Consider the following 23,287-nt stretch of genomic DNA (forward strand, 5'->3'; position numbering starts at 1 on the left):
ACAATTGGCGCACGGAAAAAACGCGGAGTATTCAAAATATTCACAAACATTCGAGAATGACACCCGCGGTTTGGTCCAGTTTTTGCAATGTCATTCTGGAATGACACCCGTGGTTAAATGGTTAATATATAAACATACTTCTAAACCCTCATTTTATGTTTCTTTTGCATTTATTTCAGTCATTTATTTGCCTTATTGATGTGATATGGGTGTTAAATAAGTGCTATGCATGTCCAGAGGGAGTTGTATAGGTGTTTCTCTGAGTTAGGGTCCATAAGTACAAGACCATAAGCTGGGGCCCAATATCCGGACGAAACCAATAACCGGACCTACCGATGGCTCTATTACTCCGGATATTGGAGTGATTACTGTACTGTACACTGTACGCCTTATTATTTATGATCTTATAAACTTAAGATGTTCACTTGGTATATTTCACTTATCACTTGTCACCCTCGAGCAGTATATCAGGGACTTCCAGGGAAATGATGTGGGTGGGGGGGAATGATGTGGGTCAGACTGAGGCAAAGCACGGTGTGACAACAGTGACGCTGCCAGCCCGCCACCAACCTATGCAGAAACACATAATCTGTGGTCTGCGTGATTAATGCTTGGTGTTTTGAATTTATGTTAATATTTATGTAGACCCCTTTTATAATTTTTTAGCATTTAGAAAATACTTTATTGGTACAACTTAATTTCGGACACTTTTCAAATACTGTACTGTACACTTTATGCACCTTATTTTTTACGATCTTACGAACTAAAGATGTTCTCTTTGTATATTTCACTTATCATTTGTCACCTTCAAGCAGTATATCAGGGACTTCCAGGGAAATAATGTGGGGGGGGGGGAGAAATGATGTGGGTCAGACTGAGGCTGAGCAGGGGGGGACAATATTGATGCTGCCAGCCCACCACCAACGGACACACAAACACACAAACCACGCGGACAATATGGCTGCCCCAGCCTTGGGTTAGGCAGTCCAGACTGCTTCTAGCTTTTTCGGAGTTTTCCTGATATATAAGAAATTATTCCGGTTGGCTCCTCGACTCCGAAAAAAGCAAATTCCCATCTAGTGAAGTCCATTGTTGTGAGGTCATACTGTAATTAAATGCTATTCTTATTTTTGGTAAAATATTGTATGTTTCTCTGGTTATCCAGTTTGTATGCTTCTCTGATGATAGTCCCTGCGGTATTATTACATCCAAATCCTTCTCATGTATTGCCTTGGCAGTGTCATCCATCCCCATTTTATAGTCTCACATTGGTCCCCCCTGGGGGAAGGGGGGTTTCAAGAATACTCCCCCAGTATCCCTGCTTGTTGTACGAGGCAACTAAAAGGGTTGGTGGTGGGTTAGTGCCCCACCCCGTAAAAAGAACTAACTGAAAAAGCGAACAAAGCGCCTCGGACCCGGAAGGACCATACGTTGACAACTAAGGAACGGACGAAGGACATTCTTAGGGTGGGAACGTTGAATGTGAGAGGAGTGAATAATGAAATGAAAGAGAGAGAGATTGTTCAGGTGCTTGAGGATGCAAAAGTGGATATATGTGGATTGACTGAAACTAAATGGGGAGGTGAAAGGGTGAGAGAATGGGAATATGGTTTAGGTATATGTGCGGGAGTCAATGAAAATGAGAGGGCAAGAGAGGGAGTATGTCTGATGATAAGCAAGAAGTGGAAGGAGAATATAAGAGAGTATGGAACAGTGGGTGCAAGGATTGTATGGATGAGGATGAAAGTAGGTATACAAGCGTGGGCGATTGTATGTGTGTATGGCCCGACAGAGGATCGAGTGGCAAGAGTGAAAGATGAGTTTTGGGCGAGTGTAGAAGCGTGTATGGACAAGTTTGAGAGGAGCGAGAGAGTGCTGTTGATTGGAGACATGAGTGGCAAAGTTGGGAATGTACAAGTGGATGGAGTGGTTGGTCAGTGGGGTGTGCCAGTTGACGTAGATGGGAATGGAAGTGCTTTGGTGGACATCTGTGCTTGTAAGGGGTTGGCAATAGCCAACACCTACTTTCGGCATAAGATGATCCACCGGTATACATGGAGAGTAATGAGGAGGATGGATGGCGAACTTGTTGAACGAAAGGCAATGATAGACTACATATGTGTGGATGAGCGAATGAGAAGACAAGTGTTGGATGCAAGAGTGTGAAGAGGGTGGGGGAATGGAGTCTTGGACCATCACTTAGTGATGGCCAAGGTAGAGCTGCAAAGAAAGTGGTTGAGGAGATGAAGGGGAAGACAGGAGGAAGCAACTCCTGTGAGAAGAGTGGAGAAATTGCAAGATAGTGAGAAAATGACAGAGTATAAGAGCATAGTGGAAGAAAGACTGGGAAGGTATGAGCCAGAGCAGATGGAAGGGGTGGAAGACGTATGTAAGATATTCACGGAAGAGATAGGCGCAGCGTGTGAGGCGGTTTGTGGAGTGAGGAGGAGATGCAAGGGTGTGCAAGGGACGGCATGGTGGAATGATGAGGTGAAACGAGCTGTGGAACAAAAGAAGAAGGCATATAGTGAATGGTTAGCGAGTAGAGGTAGGGGAGAAGATGAGAGAGAGAAGAGAGAGGTATATGTGAGCAGGAGAAGGGAGGTTAAGAGACTGGTGAAGGAGAGTAAAAAGAAAGTGGATGAGGAGTTTGGGAGGAATCTGAGTGTGAAATAGAGGGAGAGTAAGAAATTGTTGTGGAAGGAGGTAAAGAAAGTAAGGCAGTGTGAAAGGGGAAATAGTAGGGGAGTGAAAGATAGGAATAATAGATTGTTGGTGGAGAAGAGAGAGAAACTGAGGAGATGGAAGGAGCACTTTGAGGATTTGTTGAATGTGGAGAGTGAGAGCAGTGCAAGTATAAGTGGTTGGGGAATGGCTGGGAGAAGAAGAGATGAGAGGAGGGAGGAAGAGATCAGTAGGGCGGAAGTAGTGGAAGCGATGAAGAATATTAAGTTGGGAAAGGCCCCAGGAATTGATGGAGTATGTGGTGAAATGCTTAGGTATGGGGGTGAGATTGTTGTGGAGTGGATATGGAAGTTGTGTAGATTGGCTTGGGAAGAGGGAAGGGTTCCAGAGGACTGGAAATCAGGTATAATTGTTCCTTTATACAAAGGAAAAGGAGAGAGAGAAGTATGTGGTAACCATAGGGGTATTTGCCTACTTAGTGTGACTGGTAAAATATATGGTAGAATACTCATTGATAGGGTTAGGCATATGACAGAGGAGCTAGTTAGAGAAGAACAAGGGGGATTTAGGAAGGGAAAAGGGTGTGTAGATCAGATATCTGTTCTAAGATGTTTAGTGGAGAAGTATCTAGAGAAGGGAAGGAAAATGTATGCTGCCTTCATGGACTTGGAGAAAGCTTATGACAGAATAGATAGGCAAGGTATGTGGAAGGTATTAAGAATATATGGAGTGGAGGGAAAATTGTTGAGTGCTGTGAAGAGTATGTACGAAGGAGCTAGGGTTACAGTGCGAGTGGATGGTGAGCTGAGTGAGTTCTTTGATCTCAGTGTGGGACTGAAACAGGGTTGTGTGATGTCTCCATGGCTGTTTAATATATACATGGATGGGGTTGTAAAGGAGGTGCAGGGTAGGGCAGTGGATGTGGAGGTGGCTCTAATGAATGAGGGTGAGATTTGGAAGCTTCCGGTGTTGCTGTTTGCTGATGATACAGTACTGTTGAGTGAAGATGAATGGGAGTTGCAAGGTTCGGTGAATGAATTTGGGACAGTGTGTAGGAGGAGGAATCTGAAAGTTAATGTAAACAAAAGTAAAGTTATGGTGTTTGAGAGGAATGAAGTCACAGAGTGTGCAGTGAGGATGGATGGTGAGGATATGGAGAATGTGAGTGCGTTCAAGTACTTGGGTAGTGTGATGAGTAAGGATGGAACTTTGGGGGATGAAGTGTGTGAAAGGGTACAGCAGGGAAGGAAGGTTGTTGGTACACTGAAAGCAGTGATGAGAAATAGAGAGGTGAGTATGGAAGTTAAGAAGTCACTGCATGATAGTATTGTGATCCCTACCCTGACGTATGGAAGTGAGGCATGGACCTTGCAAGAGGGGAACAAGTCAAGAGTGAGAGCAGTGGAAATGAGTTACTTGAGAGGAGCATGTGGAGTGACGTGGAGGGACAGGTTGACGAATGAAGAAGTGAAGGAACGCTGTGGGGTGGATGTGGATGTGGTCGAGAAGATTAGGAGAAATACACTGAGGTGGTTTGGACATGTGAAGAGAATGGAGAATGAAAGACTGACTAAGAGGGTGTATGTAGGTGAGGTGGAGGGAGGGAGAGGGAGAGGTAGACCGAGGATGAGGTGGAGGGATGGAGTTGAGAGGTATATGAGGGAGGGCGGGGTGAGTTGGGGGGAGGGTAGTCAAATGGTGGGTGACAGAGCGACTTGGAGGCGTTTTGTCTGCGGCCACCCTTTGCGGGATTAGGGCGTCGGGCTATAGATAGATAGATAGATATTGGTCTTCTCCAGCTTACACCCATCACAGTCACATGACACTGTCAGTTAGTAGCATTAAATTCAGTCTTTTATTCTTGGCTCATTCTGTAGGCCGTAGTTGACCCAGGTCCTCTTGCAGCTCCCAACAGCTTGTCGCATGTACACTTTGTTTCATAATTTTTGAATCATCTTAAGCAAACACATTTATATATGATCGAACATCATGTGGCAAATCAATTACATATATTAGGAACATTATGAGTGCCAAATCTGTTTTGTGGGATGCACCACTTGTTACTGCTTTCCATGTTAAAAACTTGTCTCTAATCATAGTTCTCACTGGTCTGCCAGTAAGGTAACTTCTCATCTATCTCAATAAATCACTTTCAAATATTTTAATTTGCACATCAGCCTCTCATGTGGTACCCTGTTAAATGCCATCCTGAAGTCCACAGAGATACAGTTCATGTGCTCATCTCTCTCCAGCTGCACATAAATAGCTCTCTCAGAATCTCAGTAAATTTATGACACATGAAGCACCTTCTCTAAAACCAAATTTTCTCAATATAATTACTGTACCTTGTTGTTGGGGCTAATTGCTCACATAATGCCATTCAGGGATGAGTGAGACTGGTCACTCTCATCTTAAATGTCAGGACCAACTTGCCTAGTCCCAGGCTCATGTGCTTCTCATGGGGCAACATAATGGATGATGGATGGATGGATGTAACCTGTCTCTCTTATTTTTTCACACAGTTTACAAATGATGCTAGTGAGTGACACTGGTCGATATATAGTTTAATGGATCTTTGTTCTCACCCTTATATATTGGTATTACAGTAGTAGTAGTAGTAGTAGTTGTTCCCTAGGCAGTCTGGCTGAACAGCCCCGAGTCCCTAAGGGAGGCCATGGCCTAGACTGGGCTTTCCCACAGAGCTCTCAAGGAGTGTATGTTGTGTTGTTGGCATAGGTGATTGTGTGCAATGCAGTCTTCCATAACGTGCTTAATGGTATGGGGTGCTGTGTTACATCCTGGACAGGCATCAGCGACGAAGTTGTCAAGCCCCTTCTGGTAACTTAAGAGGGCTGGATGATGCCTTCATTTCAGCCTGGCCAGATGGACCCTGTCCTCACGAGGGAGATAGGATTCAGAAAGGTGGATATCAGGAGGCCGTGCATGCAGCTTGTGTTGTCTTTAAGTGACTGAATGGAGCGGCGAGTGATTTGAGCAAGGATATGCTTCTGGAAGCTGGTCTGAGGTGGGCGAGAGGGGAGAGATGACAGTATTTGCATATGATGTCGTGTGCTGGGTGTTGTTTTGATATTCCATGGTTTGTGTGGATGTGGTGCCATGTAGTGTAGTGGATGGTGTGGGTTTGTGGAGGCTGCAGCAAGAATTTGGGTGCCTCTCATGTCAAGGTGATCCTTGACTTTGAGGACTTTGGTTTCTTGATGTAGGTGGTCTGTGGGTGTAGTAGCTGTGCAGCCTGTGATTATTTTTAGAGCCTTGTTCTGTATTGTCTGTAGAGTGTTGCAGTGTGTTTTAGTGAGGTTAGAAGCCCAAGCAGGGCTTGCATAATTCATCACTGAATTTATATATTGTTTGTATACTGCGGTGGTGGTTTCTTTGTTGTGTCCGAATGTTGTATGGGCAAGTGACCTCAAAGTATTGAGTCTTGGTGTTATTTTATTTTTAATGTTTGTGATGTGTTGTTTAACCCTTTAACCACGGGCATTGTTTTGCCCCGACTGTCCTCTCCCGCAGAGGTTCCAGACAAAATGTAAACAAACTTTAAACCTTTATAACTCTGTACAGAATAAATCTAGAGCGAAAAATAAGGTACCATTAGAAAGTACTAACCTTCGGCTTTGCAGTGATGTAGGTTTCATGATTTCGTTGACTATCACTGGATGGGCAGTGCCATTAGAAGTGAGCGATCTAAAATCACTATTTTTCGCTCACACACCATTACCAAATGCCAACCTCATCCTGATAATAATACTATAAACATATATGAACACTGCACATACGATAAACACCCACTCTGTGTTCACTGAGGCAGGTAAAAGGCACTGTAATTGCCCGCACTTCACTGCCACATCAGCGGTGTTGTAATCACTATTTTTCGCTCACACACCATTACCAAATGCCAACCTCATTCTGATAATAATACTATAAACATATATGAACACTGCACATACGATAAACACCCACTCTGTGTTCACTGAGGCAGGTAAAAGGCACTGTAATTGCCCGCACTTCACTGCCACATCAGCGGTGTTGTCACTCACACGGCTGGACAGATACTGATGTGTGTTTGGTCAGGGGTGGGGTGGGGGGCCCGAGGAGTGGGAGGTGGGGGCCCGGGGGGTGGGAGGAGGGAGGTGGGGGTCGGCTGGAGTGAACGAACTTAATAGCTACTCTCCCTTGAAACAATTGGCGCACGGAAAAACCGCGCGGTATTCAAAATACAGTATTCACAAACATTCGAGAATGACACCCGCGGTTTGGTCCAGTTTTTGCAATGTCATTCTGGGATGACACCCGCGGTTAAAGGGTTAAATGACATTGATGTAGTGTATGTTATGCCAAGGATTTTGTGTGTGTGTGTGTGTGTGTGGTAGGGGAGTGTTGTTTATGGTGAGATATGGAATGTGACTGTGTTCTGCTGTCCAGTTTATGAGAAGAGTCATTGTAGATTTGGCTGGGACTAGTATGAGCCTGTTTGTGGTGAACCATTCATGTAGTGTGCTGAGGTAAGGTTGGAGGATGTGTGCAGCTGTGTTTGCATTTTGGTGCTAGGAGGAGGCCGTAGCACGGGCCGAACAGGGTAGTACTCCCGAGGGGAATGGGAATGCTGGTGATAGGGAGAGCTGGAGCTCCTGTTTCACTAGCTATCTAACCATCCCCCTTTGCTGACCTTTTCAGTGTGACAGTAACATGGAGAGTAGACCAGCATACTCTCCCAAACATTTCCTCTAACTATTTATGCACTACACCACATGCACTTTACATTTCACACAATGTATCCCACTACGTTACAGGGGTTGGCGCCAGCAAGGGCATGCGGCCAGAAAACTTTGCCCCCGCTACCTAGTGGCGGACTTCTGGGGGGAGGCGTGGCGGGGGTTCCGCCGGCATAGATCGTGGGTCCAGGGCGAGATGGGGCTCGGGCCTGTGCTAGAGGGTACAGGGCATTGCGGTTCCCAGGCTGCCGCTTCCGCCCAATAGAGAGGGGCCCAAACCTGGGAGTAGCGCCCCAGGAGGCTGCCCTATCAGTGGGTGTATAATGGCGGGATAGTTGTAGTGCCAAGACGCGCTTGGAGGGTGTCCCTGCAGCTGTCCTGGCAGGGTGCCCCGAGGCCACTACCACAGCCACTGGTAAGCTGGTGGGCTAGGGGTCCCAGATCCATTGCCTGGACCTGGGACTGCGCAGTGAGTGGGACCTGTGCTGTGTCTGTCCCCATTTATTAATACTGAAGATGACAAAACAAAAAAGGTTTCAAAGCAAGCCTGAGGACAGTAAATCACCCATGGGGATGAGGGTGGGTTCATGGAATGTGGGAAGTTTGAGGGGAAGAGCAGGGGAAGTCGTTGAGGCATTCAGTAGGAGGTGGGTGGATGTGGCGTGTTTGCAGGAGGTCCGGTACAGGGGTGGATCAGCCAGAAAGATTGTTGGGAAGGACTGTTGCTATAAGTTGTTTTGGCAGGGGGGGACAGACGGATATGGAGGTGTTGGTGTGATGGTTGCGGAGAAATGGGTGGAATATGTTATGAATGTTTTGAGAGTAAGTGATAGGATATTGGTAGTGAAAATTCTGTTGGGAAGAAAGATAGCTGTGATTATATCGGCATATGCTCCACAGGCAGGATTGGATGAATCAGAGAAAGATAGATTTTGGGATGATTTAATACGTGTAGTGGGTGGTATGCGGGATGATGAGATAGTGATTTTGGGAGGGGACTTAAATGGTCATGTAGGTGAAGCAGCACAAGGTTATGAAGGAGTGCGTGGGGGATGTGCTTATGGTCTAAGGAATGCAGAAGGGGAAAGGATACTTGAGTTTGGGGAGGCAACGGACATGATTGTGTGCAACACATATTTTAGGAAAAGAGACAGTAGGTTAATTACGTATGAGTCTTGGGGAAATAGCAGTCAGATAGATTATTTTCTGGTTAGGAGGGCCGATAGGAGGTTAGTGAGGGATGTTAAAGTTATAGGAAGTGAGGAGTGTGTGCAGCAGCACAAACTATTGATTTGTGATATGGTGCTTAAAGAACAAGTGATGAAAAAGAGGACTTATGTACCTAGGAGGAAAATATGGAAGCTGAAAAACCAAGTAGTAAGGGATGCCTTCTATAGCGAGTTGAGGAGAGTGGTGGCTGAACATGGAGCTGAAGACAGAGGCGTTAATGAACAGTACAGAGCCCTCAAGAACAATTTCTTGAGAGTTACTGATGTAACATGCGGCTGGACAAGAGGACCACCAAGAGATAAAGTAACTTGGTGGTGGGATGAGGGTGTAGAAGCTGCAATTAAGGAGAAAAGAAGGCTTTTCCGGGAATGGAAGAAGGGTGGTAGCAAAGAGGAATATTTGGCTGCCAAGCGTAGGGCTAGGAGAGAGGTATACAGGGCAAAGTCTGAGTCACAGAGACAATTACTTGATAACCTAAATCATGGGGAAAGGAAAAATATATTTAGGGTGGCAGGTCAGGTGAAGAGGGATAATCGGGATATCATAGGTGAGCAGTGTGTGAAGAATGATGAAGGAAGGGTAGTGGTGAACAGTGAGGATATTAAAGATGCATGGAGAGAGCATTATAACCGGTTGTTGAATGAGGAGTTTGACTGGGACAGGGAAGGTTTGGAGCCAGCAGATCCAGTGTCTGGCCCTTGGCCTTTGATTGATACTGCTACTGTGAGTGAGGCAATAGGCAGGATGAGGGTGGGGAAGGCAGCAGGTGTGTCTGGGTTGACTGCCGAAATGTTGAAGGCCTCAGGCGATATAGGGGTGAGTTTAGTCACTGACCTGATAAATAGGATTATTTATGAGTGTGTTGTCCCAGATGATTGGCTGAAGAGTGTAATTGTAAATGTGTATAAAGGGAAGGGTGATGCCCTGGAAAGAGGAAATTATAGAGGTATAAAGCTTTTAGATCAGATAATGAAGGTAATGGAGAGAGTTTTAGAAGGTATGATTAGAGAAAGAGTGAATATTGATGAGATGCAGTTTGGGTTTATGCCAGGTAGGGGGACCACTGATGCCATATTCATTGTTCAACAGCTTCAGGAAAAATATATTGGTAGGAGAAGGGATCTTTATTTTGTTTTTGTTGATTTGGAAAAGGCCTTTGACAGAGTCCCTAGAGAGGTGGTGAAGTGGGCAATGAGAAAGCTTGGCTTGGAGGAGTGGCTGGTTAGGGTGGTTATGGCCATGTATGTGGGTGCTCACACCCAGGTGAGAGTGAATGGAGATTTGAGTGATGAGTTTTCCGTGAATGTTGGTGTGCATCAAGGGTCAGTCTTGAGTCCCATGTTGTTTATCATGGTACTTGAAGCCCTTTCACGTGACTTTAGAAACGGACTCCCGTGGGAGTTGTTGTATGCTGATGATTTGGTGTTGATTGCAGAGAATGAAAGGGAGGCGGAGGAAGGGTTTAGGAAGTGGAGAGATGGTATGGGGCAAAAGGGTTTAAGGGTAAATGCAGATAAAACAAAAGTGATGATATCTAGGGTTGGTGACGGTACTGTCAAAGACGAGGGAGAGTGGCCATGTGCAGTTTGCCACAAGGGCGTGGGAAGTAATTCCATCTTGTGCGGTGTGTGTGATAAATGGGTGCATAAGAGATGTAGTGGTATCAGAGGTAGACTGCAAGATAATGCTGATTTTATGTGTACGGCGTGCCGGGGTGAGCAGGTGGAGATCGTCAGACGTGAAAGGATTGAACTTGCTGGTGAATCTCTTGAGTGTGTGGAAGAGTTTTGTTATTTGGGAGACATGTGTGCTGGAGGTGGGGCTGGAGCTGGCTCTGTGGCTAGGGTGAGAAGTGGTTGGAAGAAGCTCAGGGAGCTCTTGCCTCTCCTGACATTGAGAGGGCTCTCCTTACGTGCTAAGGGGTCTTTGTATGCAGCATGTGTTAGGAGTGTAATGCTGTATGGCAGTGAGACCTGGGCAGTGAAGGAGGAAGACATTCGCCGGCTCAGACGTACAGAATTGACAATGATTAGGTGGATGTGCAGTGCGTCCCTGCGTCCAGGGCCTGGAGGGGCTGGGTTTACAATGGAAGAGTTGAGAGGTAGGATGGGACTGGAGTGTATTGGTGTTGTGATGAGGAGAGGTAGATTGAGGTGGTTTGGACATGTGGAGAGGATGGGGGATGATAATTGGGTGAGGAAGGTGAGAAGTGTTAATATTGGGGGTGGGGTTATGAGGGGTAGACCGAGAAAGACATGGGACGAGGTCATTAAGTGTGACCTTAGGGTTAAGGGACTGAACAGGGAGGCTGCAATGGATCGTGCAGCGTGGAGAGCTGCCATTAGGTGACCAAGGTCGACACATGCAAGCATGTTGGAGCCTTTAAAAATGAAAACGATGTAAGTGTTATATCATCTGCATAGGAAGCTATGTGTATCTGTGGTGTGTGGGGCGTGGGTATGTTGTGCATGTATAGGTTAAAGCGTGTAGAGGATAAAACAGATCCTAAAGAGTGTAGAGGACAAAACAGATCCTTGGGGGATGCCATTTGTGAAGTTTTCGATGACTGACCAGCAAATGTTACATGTGCACATCTGTCTGCTAAGTAGTTTGCCAGCCATCTTTCTGTGTTATTGTGCATGTTTGTGTTGAGTATTTTGTTTGTGAGGTTGTGGCAGGGGATGGCATCAAAAGCTCTGCTGATGTCTAGTGTGACTAGGAGTGTTCTGTGTGGCCTAGTTGAATTGATGCCAACAAAAACTCTCTGTGTAAGGTCTGTAAGAAGAGTGTTTGTGGAGTGTAGTGGCCCAAAGCCATGTTTTTTTAAATGAATCATCAACTAGCTATCTCATCTAGTAAATACGTCAGCATTCAAGCATGCAGTAATATTTAAAAAGTTTAAATTCATGAAAAAGTATAGGTAGCTAATAATGTGCTAATTACAGGATTTATTTTTTTGGAGTTGGGATGAAGTTATTCATGCTAGTTGTGTTTCCATACCTTTAAATTTAAGTACAGTAGGATCTCGCCAATAACGTCCAGTTGGTGCCAGAAAAACGCTGTTATAAGCGAAAATGTTGGTTGTGTGACATTAAATTACACGTATAACGAGTTTATTGGTGCCGCCACCCCAGGACATTTACCCATTTTTCCCATTTACAGCCCTCCTATCACTGCTTTTTTTTTACCGAAGTAATAAGATTGGTTATGAAATCTTACATATGTTAAAGTGGGCATTAACACTTCTTCATGATTGTTATTATCATGTCCTGGCAACCTACCATTCAAAAGTGCATCTGATTTCATGTATAATGTGAGATGCATTGATTCGTGTATCATATGTTCGTGTATAATAATATTCGTCTGTAATATATTCGTGCATAATAATATGAATCGTGTATAGTATTATACGAAATCGGACGCACTTTTGAATGATAGGTTGCCAGGGTATGATAATGACAGCCTCAGAGTCGTGCACTGCGACTGTAGTGCAGCTGCAACACTCAAGCCTCTATTTCTTATCAAGGCCTTCATAGCACCAGCTACTTTCCTTCCTTATGTCACTCTACTTTCCACTTCTTCTGCACATTTTCCTCTTTTTTCAGTCATTGTACCAAGGTATTTGAATTCTCTCACCAATTCCAGTCCCATTCCATTCACTGTAAGATCACACTGGGAGCCACCTTCTCTGTCAGTAACCATCACTTTATTGTTTTCTACATTTGCTCTCACAGCATGACACTCACAGACGTCAGCAAAACTCTGCACTTGTCTACAGTGTTCTTGTCAGGTACAGTATTTGCAATTAGAAATGCATCATCAGAATACAAATTTGAAATAATCCATCCATCACCATTCATTACCAATGCCATCCCTTTCTCCATTACTCATGTTTTTACTTCGTTCATCATCCCATCCCTATATATATTGAACAACTATGGGGACATCACACAACCTTGCTACACGCCCAAGCCGATCATGGACCATTCACCTAAATGCCCATTTACCCTTACACGTGCTTCACTACCATCATAAAAACTATTGATGGCATCTAGCAGCTTACCATCTATACCATACATGCGGAAAACCTTCGATAATCCTTGTCTTTGTCGTATGCTATTTCCAGATCCATGAATGCCATAAACACCTTATAGTCCTTCTCACAAGCCTTCTCCATTATCTGTCTCATTGCAGATATTTGATCCACACATCCTATGTCACTCCTAAAGCCACCCTGTTCATCACTCACTTGGACTTCTGATATTTCTCTTACTTTTTGTATAATAATTCTTCCATATACCTTCCCTACCAGACTCAGTAAACTTATGCCACAATAATTATTGTGCTCACTTCACTCATCTTTATTTTTGTTCAGGGGTACAATCACATCCATTTTCCACTTTGCTGGCACAGTTTCACTCATCCATGCCGTCTGATATATCTCCAACGAACACTTCATTCCTCTCTCTCCACTACACTTAATCATCTCTGCACACACTTCATCAACCCCAGTTGCTTTTCCATTTTTCACTCGCTTCAAAGCGTTTGTCACCTGTGCGAGTATCACGTTTCATGGCACTGCATTCCTTCTTTGCACACTCCCAAAGCCATTCATGTTTACAGTGGCTCTGCTCTCTCTGTTCCCAACCATCATGCTTTCAAAACATTCTTTCCATCTGGTCCTTACTTCATCCCCATGGGTTAATAATCTACCACTTACATCCTTTATACTTTCACATTTCTCTCTGTTTTCACTTCTACATTTCTGCACGTCTTTTCAGAATATCTTCCTATTTTCAGAGTAATTTGCATTCATTTTTCTTCCTAGATCATCATTTACCTCCTTCTTTTTCCTCTTCACTAGTCTCTTTACATGCTTCTTGCTCTTAATGTATTCAGTTTTTATTTCAGTTGAACCCGTGTCTTGTAACCACTCTAACCACTTCTTCCGCTTTTCCTTCACTGCTTTCTTAACCTCTTCATCCCACCATGATGTACTTTTCTTCTTTGTTATTACTCTTGCCACACCACACATCATTCCTGACAAAGCAGTCCCTACATGTGTTCCACAGGTTGTCCAGATCCATTTCATTCTAATTCACTGATTCTAACTCCTCCCCTACTTTGATCTTGTATTCATCTGCCATTTCTTTGATCCTCAGCTTCTCGACAGTCAGTCTTTCTCCCTGACTGCTTCTCTCTCTCCTGGTCCACCTCACTCCTCTCAGCTTGATCTTGCATACCACAATCATATGATCTAACAGACCTCACATCGTCCTCTCATGGCCCTCGTATCAGCAACCATTCCCAACATTGACATCTCTACGAGCACGTAATCATGCAGGTTCCTTTCAACACGATCCCCGTTCCCCGTATACCATGTATATTTTAGTGTGTCTTTGTGTTTGAAATACGAGTTCCAAATGCACAACTTCCTTTCCTGACACATATCCTTCAATCTTTTTCCATTATCATTCTCTCCTGGTGCTCAAATACAACCCATTATGTTATCCTCTAGACCAGTGCCTATTCTTCCATTCATGTCATCCATTATGATCACTTTATAGCTCCTGGGCATATCTCCCACTGCTTCATTCAGCCCATCCCAAAACCTGTTTTTCTTTGTCTCACTCTTGTCATCATAAAGTGCATATGCTACAATCACAGCCACCTTTATCTTTGCAAACTTGAACATGACATACATCTTGAGATGACACATTTGTAATCTCTCATTCCACTCTGCCACACCGTATTCATCAACAGGGCAGCTTCTTCCTTGCATCTTCCTTGCCCATTCATGCCCGATCTTACACATTTCACACCCTCCCACTCATCCACTTCACACCATTTCATCTTTGTTTCGCACAATGCCATTGTGGCATATCTCGCACTCTTGAAGACATTCACCACTTCCACCCTCTTGCTCTCCTCATTTACACCTCTCACATTCCACATGGCCATGCGAATCTGCCCATTTGGTTGGGGCCCTGGGCAGCTATTGGGTACTCCGGGGCTCTCCGAAACATTAGCCATGATTAACCCCTACACCGCGGGCTTGTTTACCAATTATTTGCGTGTGCCGCGGGGTTATTTGGGCTCCGACAGACTCTCAAAAAATATTTGCCAAAAATCAGTTATTAGTCCTAGAATAATAAAATTACTTATGCTTATGGCACATACCTTCAGCTTTCTCCAGGAATGATTGTTGAGCCTTCGTCGGTTACCGTAGGACTTGTGGAGACCTCTGAAGTAGGGTAACGAAGTCTCCACTTTACACTTCCCGACAACCCGTAATATGATTACCACAGCCAGATACAAACACTATAAACACTATTCTACAATTTTCAAGTAGTTTGGGATCCATACTCAAAAAAAAAAAAACACTGTGAAAGCAATGGAAATTACGAGCGCGTCTGATCGTCGCACTGGCACTAGTTCGCTCATGGTAGTCTGTCATTTATTATTCATAAAACCCCTCACACTTTATATTTCTATTACTATATAACACTTATATATATCTACAGTCTTTATCCATAAGTTTCCTTCAGTAGTATTAGTTTATTGTCACTGTAGGGATTCAATTTCTTTCAGTAAAATACGTAGCATTCACTTTCTCGTCCTGTATACTGGCATTGAGAGTGAATGTCACTTTCATCTTCACTCTCATAACTCATAGCATTCAGACATGCTAGAGTGAAACTTTCACTTTCATTACTCCTAGGGTATATACTCGTATTCTTATAATACTACTCATTTACATTTCTGTTTACGTTCTCTATTTTATTTACGTTATTTACATTTCTATTTTATTTACACTGTGTTATGCACTGTCACTTGAAATAACTTATAAAACTATTTTCCATTGTTCACGTATATTTACATTCATTACTTTCACTTGCTGTTTACACATTATTTACACATTATTTACAATTCCACTTGCACTGTTTTACTCAATAGAAATATCGTAGTCACTCTTTTATCAATTGTCAGCCCTTTACCTCTTTCCACACGAGGTTTAGTAGGGGGTAAAGGTCACAGAGCCATTTGCATGGGGGTGAAAAAAGGCCTTGAAGTCAGCAAGATGAAACATACGTCCTCTCACTTCGGAAGATGAGACTACACTGATAACACAGGGGCCAGGCCAGCTAGCCTGGAGGCCTGCTTTAGGGGTTATTCAGAGTTACCAATATTACTTCTTGAAACAGCTAAGTCTAGCACTGATATGATTGTCAGGAAATCTAGACAATACATTATAAATTTGGTAGTTCCAGGTGAATGTAAATATCATTTAGGGTTCTCCCTTCTCTCCTTACATGTATATTTATTACGAAAATAGATTAGAGGCCTACTTAGGAGATATATAATCAGAGCTACCAATGTTAAATCTTGAAACAGCTAAGTCTAGCACTGATATGATTGGCAGGAAATCTAGACAATACATTATAAATTTGGTAGTTCCAGGTGAATGTAAATATCATTTAGGGTTCTCCCTTCTCTCCTTACATGTATATTTATTACGAAAATAGATTAGAGGCCTACTTAGGAGATATATAATCAGAGCTACCAATGTTAAATCTTGAAACAGCTTTGTGTAGCACTGATATGATTGGCAGGAAATCTAGACAATACATTATAAATTAGGTAGTTCCAGGTGAATGTAAATATCAATTAGGCTTCTCCCTTCTCTCCTTACATGTATATTTATTACGAAAATAGATTATACAGCATATTTCAAGGGGAAAAAAACAGCGAAAATTAGCGAACGAGTGCACGTGAGGTGTTGTCAGGTGATAATTAGCCAATTCCAGGTGTATGGCACTCTCACTTACCTGATTTCTTTCTTGTATATATTATTTGGTATAAGAATACAACATAGGGCTTATTTCAATGGATGAAATCAGTGAAAAATTCCAGGGAAGATTTACTTAGCGTAGCATGGCCGGGCAGGCGAGAGGATAGGGTAATGGAGGGGGGGTAGGGAGGGGAGTCAAGAACGGGGAGAAATGGCTAAATTGTCAACAATGGATGGGAGTACAGATGAGATTAGGAGTGCTGACTAGTGTTGGACATTGTCAGTACTGATAGATGATACAAGCCCCCACTTGAAAGCCCGGGTGAATTCAAAATAACACAGAATCACAAAAGCGACGCCCCGCGGTATGATCCCTTGCTCCCAAGCGTCACGAAAGTGACGCCCCGCGGTTAAGGGGTTAAGAGATTTTAGCGAGGGGAATCTGGGGAACATTTAACCCTGCCAAAAACCCCGGTTATATGGTTACCACCCGGCGAAGTAAATGATGTCCTGGGTACAGGAAACCATTTGGCTTGTCTCTCAGTGTGGAGACCATAAGGCATCCCTACACTGAGTGGGTGGATGATGGGCACCCCCAACTACCACATAACATATGGATGTGAGACTATGGTGTGGCATGGAAATGAAAAGTCAGGAGTGAGAGCTGTTGAAATGGGACTGATGAAGAATGTTTGAGAGTGGATGGGATACAAAATAATGTGATTTGTGAAAGGTGTGGAGTGAGGAAATCTGCGGACACCATAATCGAAGGGAGTGTACTGAGATGGTACGATCATGTGGAGAGAATGGGTAATAATAGAGTGGTGAAAAAGGTATATCTGAGCGAATTTAAAGGAGCGAGGAGGCAGGGTAGGCCAAGGAGAAGGTGGAGGGATGTGGTCGATGAGCGTGTGAGGAAGAGAGGTAAGGAAGTCAGTGAGGCTAGGGGACTGATAAGAAATCGAGCTGTCTGGAAGAGTGTTATGAGAAGAAGTGCATGATCAGGGATTTGGCACCCCTTTTTAACGTGACATTGTCTGGATTGATTCAATTGGATATGTTTATATGAAGCTACAGAATATGGTGGATATTCTTTGTGTATCAGAAAGAGCCAGGATTCTGGGGGCTTGAATGATGAGTGAATGGAAGCATGGCCCATTGTAATGGGCAAACTTGGGCTGTCTGGACGTTGCTAGGGCAAGGTGGGAAAGGAGGTCCGGATGATGATGATGATTAAATTGTCATGAGTAATATAAACCTCACCTTCAAGGAGTTAATGAGGTATTTGGTGTGATGATTGTTCCGTGGCTTGTGTATGGAGGCTGTGGCGGCGTACCCCCTCACGCCTCTTTGGCCTCATCCCCACTTCTGCCTCTCGTGCCAGTGCCACCCACTTCCATCAACTCTTCATCAAACCCAACAAAGTCAGAATCTTCGGGAAAGTCCCCAGTGTCATCAGTGTCTTCATCTACTCAACCCCTCTCTGTTGTTCTTCCTTGGCTGGCTGGCGTTGTGAAAGAAAGCGAATGATGAGTGACTGATGGCGGGCATTCACCGGTTGTGATAGTGTTTTGGGTATTTTCTTGAAATTTGATATACAAGTCCAATCATTAGCCTTTAATTCTGATGGCTGCTCTCTCTTCGTCTCAGAAGACTTGAGTTGTGGGAGAAGTGCCGACCAGGCATATTTAACGGTTGCCAACGTTGTATTTTTCCAGGCCTTGACGAAGAAATTTATGGCTTGTTGAATGTTATATTTCTTCCAAAATGCAGTAACAGTCATTATGGCGGGAGTTGCAGGTATACCTGGTGGTGCAGGCTTGTCAGATGGGGCTGTGGAAGTGGAGGGGATGTCGGAGGGCAAGTCAGCTTGGGGGGGTGGCGAGGGGAGGATCCTCCATCTCCTTCTTGCTACTGCTCACATTTTTGGCAATTTCCTTCATCTCTTCCTGTTTGTCTGCTTCATTCTTCATCTTGTTATGGAGATATTTGTAGTACAACAACTTGACATTCATGAAGTAACCATTATTCAAGTGAATCCAAACATTGTGATAGAAACTGGGTATCTATTCTAACTTACCATTATTGCCGAAAACATTATTGTTGAAGTTGATATTGGCGTGATCCTACTGTACTGGAGTTTTTGAAAGGTTTCTTATGATGGAAAACTCGGCTCAGACAGCCCAGTTAGACAGCAGTTAGAAAGGTGCATGTTTGACTTATCAGTAAAAGTGCATTCCACTGTATAAATTCTCGTATGATCTGCAGTACAAGGTATTTGTATTCTACAGACTTCATGAAGGAAGTTGGTGATTTAAGACCAGTAAAGCTGAAATTATATACTCTGGGCATCCTCAAAACTATGCTCAATCATCGAGTAACACGGACAATAGGGACTGGACAAGGACCGTTCTACTCAAACTTCCTTCACACAAACAATATGTTTACATGTGTAACGGTACAGTGTATTCTTGCGACTTTCCAGAATCTCCACTTTTACCCCTTCTTACCACCCTCCTCCACATAAATTACCTCCTACTATTACCTACCATCAGGTAAAACATTGAAAGAGATATTACTGTTGTAATTAAGAACATGAATGGTATTTTAAATAGTTTTAACAAAAACAAAAGTTTGGCCGAGTACCCTTGTCTTGTTGATCCGTAGCTCCCCAGCCTTCTTCCCCCCCCCCCCCAGTGTTGTTGTCATAGAGTTTTGCCTACTCTTATATCATGCAACCTTTGGTAGGGAGACGAAAATTTATAGGTTTCACACAAAATGATCCACAGGTATATATGATGAGTGATGAGAAGGGTGGGTGGTGAACTGAATGAATTGAAGGCAATGATTGATTATGTGTGTGGATGAAAGGATGAGGTGTGTAATGGTTCCAAGACTGTATAGAGGTTGGGGGAGTGGACTTTCGGACTTGATGGTGTTCAGAATTAAGTCCAAATAAAATGGAGAAATAGAGAAGGGATGGACAGGAGCAATTAGTACATACAAGGAGAGTGGAAAAGTTACAAGAGGATGGAAAAAACAGCATATAAGAGGGAAGTAGAGGAGCGATTGGTGACATGTAGAGGTGTGTGGTACATAGGAGGACTACTGGGCCTTGAAAGCAGGCTGAGGAGCCTATGCCCAGAGTCACACACACACACACACACACACACACACACACACACACACACACAAATGGAACAGATGGGGGATGTGGAAGGTGTGTGCAAGATATTCACAGAAGAAATCTGTGCAGCATGTGAGATGATGTTTGGGGTGAAGAGAAAATGAAAGGGGATGCAGAGAACAGCGTGGTGGACTGAAGAGGTGAGAAAGGCTGTGCCACAAAAGAAGAAAACTTACAGTGAGTGGATGAGAAACAGAGGCGTGGAAGAAGCTGAGAGATGGAAGAGAGAGTTATATGTAGAGAGGAAGAGAGAGGTGAAAAGATTAGTAAGAGAAAGAAGAGAGTGGATGAGGAATTTGGAAGGAACTTGAGTGTAAAGAGGGAAAGTAAGAAAATGTTATGGAAAGAGGTAAAGTAAGTTAGACAGGGTGCCAAAGACGTTAGCTGGGGAGTGAAAGATAAAAATGGTAGATTACTAGTGGAGCAGGGAGAAAAAGTTAGCAGATGGAGAGAACACTTAAGGAATTGTTGAACATAGAGAATGAAAGTAATGCAAGTGTATGTGGCTGGGTAATGGCTGGGAGAAGGAGAGATGTGAGAGGAGAGGAAGAAGTCAGTAGGATGGAAGTTATGGAAGCACTGAAGAAGACAAAGTGGGGAAACCCCCAGGAATTGATGGAGTGTGTGGTGAAATGCTGAAGTATGGGGGAGAGATAGTAGTAGAATGGATGTGGAAGATGTGCAGATCGGCCTGGGAGGAAGGTAGAGTCCCGGAGGATTGGAAGTCAGGTGTAATTATTCCCCTGTACAAAGGAAAAGGGGAAAAAGAAGTGTGTGGTAATCATAGGGGCATTTGTCTTCTTAGTGTAATAGGAATATATAAGGTAGGATACTTATTGACAGAGTTAAGGAAATAACAGGGAGATTAGTTGGAAAAGAACAGGGAACTTTTAGGAAGGGATGAGGTTGTGCAGATCAGATATTCATTCTTAGATCTTAAGTGGAAAAGTTTCTAGAGAAGGGAAAGAAGTTGTATGTGGCCTTCATGGATTTGGAGAAAGCATATGACAGGGTGGATAGACAAGGATTGTGGAAAGTATTAAGAATATATGGAGTAGATGGGAAGTTGTTGAAGGCTGTGAAGAGTATGTATGAGGGTGCTAAGGCTGCAGTGCATGTGAATAGTGAACTGAGTGAGTTTTTCTGTTTGAAGATTGGATTGAAACAGGGATGTGTCATGTTTCCATGGTTGTTCAGTCTGTATATGGATGGGGTCATAAAAGAGATACAAGGTAGGGCAGTGGATGTTGGGGCAGCCCTAGTGAGAGAGGGCAGTGTTTGGAAACTATCTGTACTGTTGTTTGCAGACGATACTGTGTCGTTAAGTAAAGACGAAGAGGAGCTACAAGACTTGGTGGATGAGTTTGGAGAGTGTGTAAGGAATGAAATCTAAAGTTGAATGTAGGGAATAGTAAAGTTATGGTCTAGAGAAGTGAAGTCAGTGAATGTACAGTGAGGCTGGATGATGAGGAAATGGAAAATGTGAGTGCGTTTAAGTACTTGGGTAGTGTGATGAGTAAGGGTGGAAGTTTAGAGGGTGAAGTGCTTGAAAGGGTGCAACAGGGAAGAAAGGTTGCTGGTTCCTTGAAAGCAGTGATAAGAAACAGGGAAGTGAGCATGGAAGTGAAAAAGCTACTGCATGACAGTATTGTGATACCAACTGTAATGTATGGATGTGAAGCATGGACCTTGTTGGAATGACAGAAGTCAAGAGTGAGAGCAGTGGAAATGAGTTATTTGAGAGGAGCCTGTGGAGTCACATGGAGAGACAGACTGACAAATGAGGAAGTGAAGGAGCATTGTGGTGTGGATGTGATAGGAAGCATTAAGAGAAACACACTGAGGTGGTTTGGCCATGTGGAGAGGATGGAGAGCTAGAAACTGATGAGGAGAGTGTATGTGAGTGAGGTGGAGGGGGGAGAGGGAGGGGAAGGCCAAGGATGAGATGGAGAGATGGAGTGGATAGGTATATGAGAGAGAGGGATGTGAGCTGGGAGCATGGCAGTGAAATGGCAGGGAACAGGGCGACATCGAGGCAGTTTGTTTATGGCCACCCCTTATGGGATTAAGGCATCTGGCAGTAGATAGATAGATAGTTTTAGGGGACAAAATGGAATGAAAGTGTTTGCCAGTTTGAAAAAAATTACTGTCTCATCCATGTTTTCTCGTAAGTTAGCATTCGGTTTCACATTCTTCATTCGATTTCGCGCTTCCCACACATTTCAGACCATTTGAGCATATGGGTTGTTGTTCTTTCTGTGATGCTCCACATAACGCCTTATGAGTTTCTCAGTCAGTTTCAGGACAACATTTCGAATTTTCACTGCTGCCAGGTTCGCATCAGCAGGGTTTCCACACACGATCTTTTTTAATTCCTCCCGGTCCTTCCAAATAGCTCGGATGCTGCATTCATTCATGCCATGCTCGTTTTGCATTTCTGCCTGCCACTTATCATGCTCTAAATCCTTTAGTATCTGATACTTCTGGACATATGTGAAGACACGCCACTTTGTGGGTGACTGGGGCTGATCACGCAGCATGACTAAGTGTCAGTGTCATTGCTCAGCATTCAGCACAAAAAAAATCTTACTACACAGTGCGGATAGAACTCAGTGAGACGCAAGAAAGGACTGATAGCAGTATGCTCAGCCGGTCTGAAATGTGTTGGGAAGAGTGAAATCAAACAAAGAATGTGGAACTGAACGCTGACTTACGAGAACACATGGATAAAAGAATAATTTTTTTTCTGATTAACAATCATTTTCGTCCCATTTCGTCCCCTAAAATTGCGAAATTCATACCAGACTGGGGTAGAACTCTGTGAGATGTGAGAGAGGCGCGATAGCCATACACCTAGTCTGTCTAAAATGTCTTGGGAAGCATGAAATTGAACATAGAACATGGAACTGAAGTAACCATACAAGAACACATGGATGAAAGAGTAACTTTTTTTCCTGATTGGCATACATTTTTGTTCCATTTCATCACCTAAAATTGCAAAACCTGTAAATTTTTGTCTAACCATATGGCCTTGAGTGTGCCTAGGACAGGTACCCATATGTAAGCTGGCCAGTCGTGGTGAGTCTGGCAGGTGACATCCCTGCAGGTAACTTTCAAATTTCATTGCCCGGCCAGCTAACTTCCTGCATGAGCTTGAGTTTTTCCGCTTGTTGATTATGACCTGTTGCATTATGCTGAGCGCGTTAGAAGGAAAACGTGTTACTCAACTTCGCATTACTCAAGGATTCATTTACAGTACTAGCATTTGACATCATATGCTTGATTGGGAAGGACAATACATTACTACATACACAATTGTGTCACTCATTTGCCACATAACATGCAACAGCTTATCATGGACTCGCAACCAGTGGGTTCATACAGGTAAATGGTATGATTAATTGGAAAATATGGTGACTGGGTAGCCTTACAAGAAGACATACATTTTAACTCTTAACACTTTTAGGTTAGGGCACTTCAGTTGGTTTAAGTTGTTCAAGTTTATATCCAAAGGGTGGTTGGGGTTTATTGCTCATGTAATGCCACTCAGGAATGAGTGAGGCTGATCACTCTCATCTTAAATGTCAGGGCCAACTTGCCTAGGCCCAGGTTCCTACACTTCTCATGGGGCAACACTTGATTAGATGATGAATGAATGAA

At 43.7% G+C, this 23,287-nt stretch overlaps 1 protein-coding gene across 2 annotated transcripts in view; it reads left to right on the forward strand.

The window, feature by feature from the left end:
* LOC145396754 (leucine-rich repeat-containing protein 14-like) overlaps positions 1-23,287 on the forward strand; it is a 182,802-nt gene that overhangs the window by 71,937 nt on the left and 87,578 nt on the right. The gene's annotated exons all lie outside the window — the stretch shown is intronic.

Source organism: Coenobita brevimanus, chromosome 39 (assembly GCF_032717465.1).
Source record: "Coenobita brevimanus isolate Jiangsu-jjx chromosome 39, ASM3271746v2, whole genome shotgun sequence".
In the NCBI taxonomy this organism is placed as follows: domain Eukaryota; kingdom Metazoa; phylum Arthropoda; class Malacostraca; order Decapoda; family Coenobitidae; genus Coenobita; species Coenobita brevimanus.